This window comes from Puma concolor, chromosome A1 (assembly GCF_028749965.1).
Source record: "Puma concolor isolate L17-30 chromosome A1, mPumCon1.1.hap2, whole genome shotgun sequence".
Taxonomy (NCBI): Eukaryota; Metazoa; Chordata; class Mammalia; order Carnivora; family Felidae; genus Puma; species Puma concolor.
In genome coordinates, this window is record NC_141667.1 from 173,086,178 (window position 1) to 173,094,810 (window position 8,633).

The 8,633-nt window shown below is 44.0% G+C and overlaps 1 non-coding gene across 1 annotated transcript; it reads right to left on the bottom strand.

The window, feature by feature from the left end:
* Window positions 1-7,154: 7,154 nt before the first annotated feature.
* Window positions 7,155-7,261, bottom strand: LOC112861804 (U6 spliceosomal RNA). The gene has a single exon (XR_003223698.1). It is a non-coding gene; the product is annotated as a U6 spliceosomal RNA (small nuclear RNA).
* Window positions 7,262-8,633: the final 1,372 nt, after the last annotated feature.

Sequence of the window (8,633 nt, forward strand, 5' to 3'; positions counted from 1 at the left end):
TCATTCATGTGGTTTCACAGGAACAGGGGAAAGTTGAGTATTGGTAAAAGTTCCGGTGCTTTCTCCTAAGACACAGCTCAGCTGCATAAGCACAATACCATGCTGCCTTAGGGATGGGTTCCCAGTCCACTACCCATGTAGCAGAGTCAGGAGACAAACATTTTAACAGAGAGAATTTGGTAGAAAGAACTGTCAACTGGATACAAGGTCATTAACAACAAGAAGGAGTCAAAAAGAACTGTAAGGTTTAACAGGACAGTAATGGTGGACAGCAGTTAGAAATATCATGGCTGAGGGGGCAATGAACAAGGAAGGAATCTGGAAACTTTGAGGAGGACCTTTCAGAGACAAGATTCAGAACTTTGGGCTGAAGGAGTGGCCGGTGGAGATACAGGCTCCTCAGGAAAGGTCACTACAGAGCACCTGCCTTTGAAGCCCAAGAGCCACAACCAGTGCCATGAACTCTGTGGGCATCTTAGCCCTCCTTGTGAGCAGATGTCACAGTGAGAACAGAAACAAAGAAAAAGAGTCATCCTGTTGTGGGTAGAGTTCATGCCGCAAAAGATACACTGAAGTCCTGATCCCGGGAAACTGAATAATGACTTCTTTTGGAAAGAGGGTTTTTGCCTTTGTAATGAAGATGTAGGATTCGGTGAGGTCATAGTGGAGTATGGTGGGTACTTCATCCAATATGGCTGGCATCCTTCTATGAAGAGAGGTACAGAGTCAGACACACAAAGAGAGCGCTGTGTGATGACAGACAGGCAGAGAGGAGATGACCACGTGGTGGTGTGTGACATTGGGGTGATGCATCTACAAGCCAAGAAATGCCAAGGACTTCCAGAAACACCAGACGCCAAGACAAAGGCATGGAACAGATTCTCTTCTAGCAACATCAGAGAGAGTGTGGTCCGGCCAACACTTTGGTTTCAGACTTTTAGGCTCCAGAGCCAAGAGCAAATAAACTTCTGTTGTAAATTACCCAGTTTGTGGTAGCTTATGGCAGTTCTAGAAAACTAGCAGACTGTCTTTTCTCCCTCTTCCAGCCCTCAGCCTCCTGTCAGGACCACCCATGGGCAGGCGAGGAGAAATGAGGTTCCCTGGAGTCACCACGTCACAAAGCAGGATAAAAAGACTGTGTGGAGCTCAGAGGCACTAAAGTAATAATGGTTACAGCCTGGGAGATCTTGGACAAGCCAAAAAACTTCTACGACACTCAATTTCATCTCATATCAGATGGAGAACAATCCAACGGGGCCTCCTAGGGATGTTGCAAGGTTATATGTGAAATGCATGTAGTTGGCTTAGTTTTGTACTTGCAAGAACCCCCCCCACCCATCCACTTACTAAGATGTCTCTACATACGCTTAATATTTTTCACGTGAGTTGAAAGCAAAGGAAAAGTTGCCTAATTTCCTGAGGGAATTTATGGCACGCCTACCTTTCTTTTGGAGAAATAAGAGCACGATGAAATTTCAGCTCTCATGACAATTTAAAGCCCCAGCATCTGGAGATGGGGGAGGACCCACGTGCAACCCCTAGAAATTCATCCAGTCAAAAGATGCTACATTTGAAATAAGTCCCCAAAATATCCAAATTAACTGGCATCCTGAATCTTTTCAGCAACCTAACGAAATGAACTTGAGATGAAAAACAGAGCAGTCAATTAAAAAAAAAAAAAGAATGTTATATAAGATATAGCAGCAAGGCCAAGACCAGAACTGCTAGGCCGCTTTACTTTCTTAAGAAAGCAACTCTGTCACCTCTAACTTGTCTGAGTGGGAAATTTTGATCGCTCCCAGACACACAGCACATTTCCCACAAAACTAAGGGTCATTGGTCGTCTGTTTCACTCTCTTCCATCTAGGTTGATGACCTAAGTTTTAAAATGAAAGAGAAAATGAAAACAAAGTGGGACTCCTTCTAAGAGACCGCGGGACCAAGTTTGCTCAAGAAAACAACGTTAAGGAGGTGACAGAAGTACAGATTCCTCTCTGTTTCCCTTGGGTATGCTCATGCTCAGAATTCTCAAGAGTTGACCCCAAGGAGGGGGCCACCACGAAAAACTGGGGTTTGCTAGTGTAGTGTGTATATTACAGGGCAATGGCTGGGTCCTGAGGATGCCTCACCAGGTCAGATCCCATAGCTTGGTCTGTAAAGACAATCCACCCTCTGAAACCGCTCCAGCTTGTTGAATGGCTACCAGGGGCCAGAGCCTGTACTAGGCACAAGGCAAACAGTGATGAACTGGACACAGACTTAGAGCCTAGTAGGGAAGACAAACTCTGACTCATAATGGCATGTGTGACCATCCTTCTGCACACACAGTTCTCACTGTGTTTAGAACTTCCAGAAAACACTGTCATTTAGGTCATCCTGGGGCACCTGTGATTCCTCATGAGATCCTTAAAAGGCTTCTTTTAGTCCAAAGCTGTTCTTTTGGAGCACAAACATCCAAAACTCAGCATGCATCTTGTGGCTGCAGCTGCAGGGTATCTGGCTTCTGCTGGCCGCCCGGGTTCTTTGACCGCATCTCTGGCTGAATGTCAAACGTCCACTGGTTCTATACCTCTTAGAAACTCACCTAAGAAAGTGCTCTGAAATCGCCTGATTTTGCGTCATCCCACTGTGATGCGTGGTTCCGAGGGAGTATTCTGCCAGAGGCATAGATCTTCAAGAGATTCCTAAAATCTCTAATGGCGAATGGCCATTGATAAGTGGTCACTTGAGCACCAAGTTCACTGCACCAGATTGGTGTTCAATACAGTGTGCTGGGAGCGTGAGGGAATAGACCACTCTTCAACACTTCACATTAAATGAAAACTCATGAAGAAAATTCATGACAAAAAAAACCATTCAGGGAAAAATACCCCATTTTCTGATATCAAGAGATCTATGGAGTTTCAGCATGGCTATCCAAAGCCCTTGGAATGTGGCCCCCATGTTTCATGTAGCAGTGTGGGGACACAGAGCTAAAAGGAACACAAGATAGTCATTAGTAGACTCCGAATTAGGAACAGTCATGCCAAGATTTTACGATTTTTGAAAGGAGGAATCAAAAGACATGCGTGAAGTTTTAGGAACCAGTGAATTCTCTCGGATATTTGAAGAAGGAACATGGAGCGGCTCTTAAGTTTGTCATATTCTGCTCCAGAACAGCCTTCTCACTAAGACCTCTTCTTTTTTTTTAAATTGTGCTACTTTGGTGTTTTCAAATTGCTCGTTGTAATCTGACATATACTTGACTCAAGAGCCAGAAATGCTATTAAATTCTATTTCCTTATGCATTGTTTCAAAGGAACTTATAAAACAGTTCAGTACTTTTAAGCAAGCGGGCACAATGAAGCAGTCCTAACCAAATATGTTCATTGGCAGATTCAGCCCCACACGTGAGCAGAGCGCTGGCACCTATAGGACCGGCTTGGCAATTTCCTGTAGACACCCTCTCCACCAGCATCAGAAACTCGGGTCTGAGTGTCCCATGAAGGGCTTCGTCAAAAGCTCCGCATTTTAAATAAACTGACAGATTTCGAGAACTTTTAGAGGGGGAGCAATTAAGAAGGCTTAGTTTTTATGGTTAGGCTATTACTGTGGCTTATCATAAAGCTAGAAGTAGGGCTCCCAGGGAAAGATACATAGGGTCTTTGAGAAGATTACATATTGATCTCTTCTATAACTAAGTCCACTTAATTATTGCCTGTACTAAGTCTATAATACCAATGAAAAGATACGGCATGGTGTCAAGGTGAAGTCTGGAGTCTGGAGTTAGACTTCATGGGTTTCATATCTTGAGTTTGCCGTTTTCCTGAAGCCGGGCATGTGACCTTCAAATGGTATGCAGGATCACTGCATCTCATTACTTCATATGTAAAATGGACATAATCATAGAACCAACTTCGTAGACAGAAGTGTTGTTATGAACAATATATAATGTGGAGATCTAAAAAAGCATATCTGTACCACATACAGAGCCTTTCCTCCCAACAAGATTGTGATTTCATTTCAGATAGGCATGAAATATTAGTTACTTTTTATTCCATGCCGCCTGGGATGGTATTAGGCACTTGATAGTAATGCCTGACATTGCAGTCGACTCTAACAGTTTTCTTATGGTGTGTTATTATATGTGCAGTGTTTAGCCTGGTTCAATCTCTAAACCGTGAGATAGGCAAGAGGTATTTTCATCTCTAATTTACTTCTGAGACAACAAAAGCCTCCAGAATTAAATAACTGGTCTAAGGTCATCCGGTGAGACATATGCAAAGCCAAACTCTGAACGGTGGTTTTTATTCTTTCAAATACATCTGTCCATCACCAGCATATTCTTTAGAAGGCTCTCAGTTAATATCTGTGCCTGTTTTGGTTGATTGACAGGAATGCAAGTCATGCTGAATTCTGGTACCTGGAGAGGTTTCTCAAGGAGGATTCACGGTACCCAAGACATAGCGCCTTTCTGTGGTATTCTAGACTCAGCCCTGCCACTCCAGTCACTCGGCTTCAGGCACGATGCCTCTGGGACACTGCTGTGGCCAAAGGATAAGGTCACAGAGGGAGACTGAGAGCAAGAGCAGAGGCAGGTCCAAACTGGTCGTTGTTTATCCTTGCAGACAAGGCAGGCTGAGGTCAGCGCACAAGGGCAGGGAGGGGAAGGATGGTCCCAGCTCCTTTATGGAGCCCAACACACTACTCTCCTGAATGCAATGGACTAGCTCTCATTCCTTGCTCCCACAAAAATGTTACAGCAGTGAGGGTTTGTCTCTGGAACCGTCCACACTACACAAGGAGAAAAATGTGGGGACGCAGCCAGGATGTAACTCACTAGAAAAACATGTGCATGCGGCCCCATGGTTATATCTCTTGATAGGTAACAGGTTCACTTTCTGAAAGAAGTTAAAGATGGGAGCCGTGGTTGGCAACTGCCCTGATATGTCTGAGGAAAACAGATTATTTGCAGACTCCTAGTATCCTCCCTGTCTTCAGTAATTTAATAAGACAAAAGCTTGAATTGTGCATAGAGCCAGCTTTAAAAATGTCAGTTATGAAGAGATAACTTGCTGTGTCAGTCCTTGGGAAAGAAATCCATGTTACTGCTTCCTTGCAGCCCCACCTCTATGTGTGTGTGTGTGTGTGTGTGTGTGTGTGTGTGTGTGTGTACACAGTGCTGTGGAGTGATTATATAACTCCTTGGGGCGAAGGTCTTTTTTTTTCACTGTTCCTCTTTTGTCTCTCAAGGCATTATTATCTACCTATCATCCCCTGTGGGTGGAGGGTCAGCCCCTGCAGGCAAAGTCCACCCAGAACCAAAGCCTTTCATAAATCACACATGCCACGTCCAAAAGACATCACCACTTAAGGGTCTGAGGGGGCATGACCCAGGAATGAATAAAAAGGGTGCCCTGCAACCTGGAGGCTCAAGAGGTTGAGGAACTTATGTGCCTGCACCCATGCAGAGATGAAGCCAGAGGTAATCCATTTCATTCATAGTTTATAAAATAATTCTGTGGCATCGAACAGGAAACCAGAGGTGTTGGAAGTCAACCCAATGAACTCAATCAAAGGAAACCAAATTTTGATGTCCGGTGGTCTACAAACGTAAGAAATAGTAACTTAAGTGTTTCTTCCTCGTTGACACTTCCAAAAATATTCTTGACTTTGGTACCTTTTCCGTGGTTGAACCTGAGTCGATCAAACAAGCGGTTTCCTAGTTCAAGGCCAGGCCTGACTTCATGGATGTGCAGACCATCCAGTATCCCAGGGCCCATGTTCAAAGGGTCCCTTGTTTGACTTAATCCTGTATTGTTGCACCTTGAAATGTTTAATCATGCTATCTTTGAACTTGTGTTTTGCAAGTGAAATGTGATGGGACAGTGGAGCACATGTGTGAACAGAGAAGTTACATGCTATATGTGCGGGCACTGCGACTCTTTGTAGGCCTGTTTACAAATAGAATGGATGACATTCAACGAGCAAAGAATTCTGGTGGATCCACAAGGCATGGCAGTTCAGTGACTCAGTACAAGTACCAGGCAAGTAAGTTGGGTCTTATAGCTGGGTATGAAGGGTCATTGACAACCCCTTTAGGCCATGCTTTCTGTTTAAAACAGAACCTGCTTCAGACCCGGAGGAAGACAATGACACTCTAATGAACACTAATGAACAAGGAACCCTATCAAGGAACCCATTCTTTACTTGTGTTACTTTCTTGAGTCGGCCAATAATACTGAAAATGGTGACCCAGAAAGAAAGGAAAAGATAGGGTAATGGTTTATTTTCTGTTCAGTCTTTCCTTACTCTTCAGTAAGCTGAAAATAGAGTTGGTAGAATGTGTGCTGTGAAAAGCAGAGTTGCTTTTGTGCAGTGTTTCCACTGTTGCAATAAAACCACAATAGACATGCAGCTTTGAAATTTGGCTTGTGTAATTTTGAGTATGCTACCTGAGAGACGAATGCTCTTATATTTTCATTTAAAACTAGTATCGCACCCTATAAAGACCAATGGTACATTTCCTGCTAATCACCTAAATATGTTGATTTTTCTGGGGGCGCCTGGGTGGCTCAGTCAGTTGAGCCTCCGACTTCGGCTCAGGTCATGATCTCACGGCTTGTGAGTTCAAGCCCCACATCGGGCTCTGTGCAGACAGCGTGGAGCCTGGAACCTGCTTCAGATTCTGTCTCCCTCTCTCTCTGACCCTCCCCCACTCACACTTTGTCTCTGTCTGTCTCTCTCTCAAAAATAAATAAACATTAAAAAAATTTAAAAATTAAAATGTTGAATTTTTTCTGATTTAGAATGACATTAAATAGCAAAAACCAAATCAAACCAAAACAAACAAAAAAAAAGAAAAAAACAAACCTAATTACCATGATAAATCAAAAGGAGACTTCAGAAGAAAGGAAAAAGCCTTATGTTTTAATACTTTTTTTTTTTTTTTTTTTTTTAAAGAGAGAGAGAGAGAGAGAGAGTGCAAACGGGGAGGAAAGGGGCTGAGGGAGACAGACTCTTAAGCAGGCTCCAGGCTCAGGGTGGAGCCTGACCCCAAGACCTTGGGATCAAGACCTGAGACAAAATCAAGTCAGTGGCTCAACCGGCTGAGCCACTCAGGGGCTCCTATTTTATTGCCTTTAAAGGCATTTTCTCTCCTACTTTTTCTTTCTTTTTTTACGGAACGCTTCACGAATTTGCGTGTCATCCTTGTGCAGTTTCCGTGCTAATCTTCTCTGTATGGCTCCAATTTTAATATACAAGCTACCAAAACAAGCCCTCTCCTACTTTTTAAAAAAGAAGCCCCACATTTTCATTCTGTAATGAATCCTGCAAATTATATAGCTGACCCTGCTCAAGGCCTCATACATGCACATGTCTGTTGTGCAAAACAGAGACTGCTGTAAATGTCTACTCTGGGTGACAATGTCAGAAAAGGACACTGCTCAAGGGCTCAGCCTTCAAAGGGCAAGTGGCTGTAGCCACGGGGTGCACGCATGGTAAGAAGGCTTCCCCGGAGCTGTTCTGTGGTCATAACTGCTCTGCAGAGTTGCTTCTCAGGAGGAGAAGCTTCTAGCACTGGCCTCGGTCTTCACAGGCTCCCACCCTGCTCTGTCCATATGGGAGTCACTGTAGCATGAACACGCTAAAGCATAGCGTGTTGGAAAGTGGTGATGACCGAATGGCAATATTTTCTTTTCAAATAAATATACAATAAAATTACCAAACGTGTCTGTGCTGCTGAAGCGAGCACTGGGTGTATTTATTCAAAGAATATCCCTTGGAGATTTTGGCGATCCGGTCGCCCCTAGTTAGAAATAAAATAAAACAGAAAGGTCAGCTCTGGAGACTCAAAAGGCTTGTAAAACCACAGGACCAGTGATTGGTATGTTTGATGTGGACAGGTGGGTTAGGGAGGATGGCAAAGGCCAGACACAGACCACTTTTGAAGATGGGATCGAGAGAGGGTGAGTCATCTGTTCTCAAGGTGCAGACTAACCAAACGGAGCATTCCTCAATTACCCCTGGACAGTGTTGAGGATTTCACAAGCATCTGGGTACGGTTTAACTCACAATTGGGATGAAAGCAGGATTTACAGTTAAAGGGGATTAAAACTGTTTTTGCAGGGGCGCCTGGGTGGCGCAGTCGGTTAAGCGTCCGACTTCAGCCAGGTCACGATCTCGCGGTCCGTGAGTTCGAGCCCTGCGTCAGGCTCTGGGCTGATGGCTCGGAGCCTGGAGCCTGTTTCCGATTCTGTGTCTCCCTCTCTCTCTGCCCCTCCCCCGTTCATGCTCTGTCTCTCTCTGTCCCAAAAATAAATAAACGTGGAAAAAAAAAAATTTAAAAAACAAACAAAAAAAAACCACAAAAACTGTTTCTGCAATTTAACCAGATATCAATCTGGCATAATTAGGAAGGGAGGAACAAGAAATAGCTTAATGATGTCACCTGGCCATCGTACATCAGTGCACATAGCAGAAGGGGCTGACTCCTGAGGACTGTGGCAAGTTGGAGAAAGAAAGAAACGGCTTCTTTGGCTAAATCACTTGCGTTTTTATTCTTTTCTGAACATGAGCGCTAAGATGAGCCACTCTAAGATTAAACACGATGCTGTCTTCACATCCCATTCCATTTCAACCTCCTCTTATTC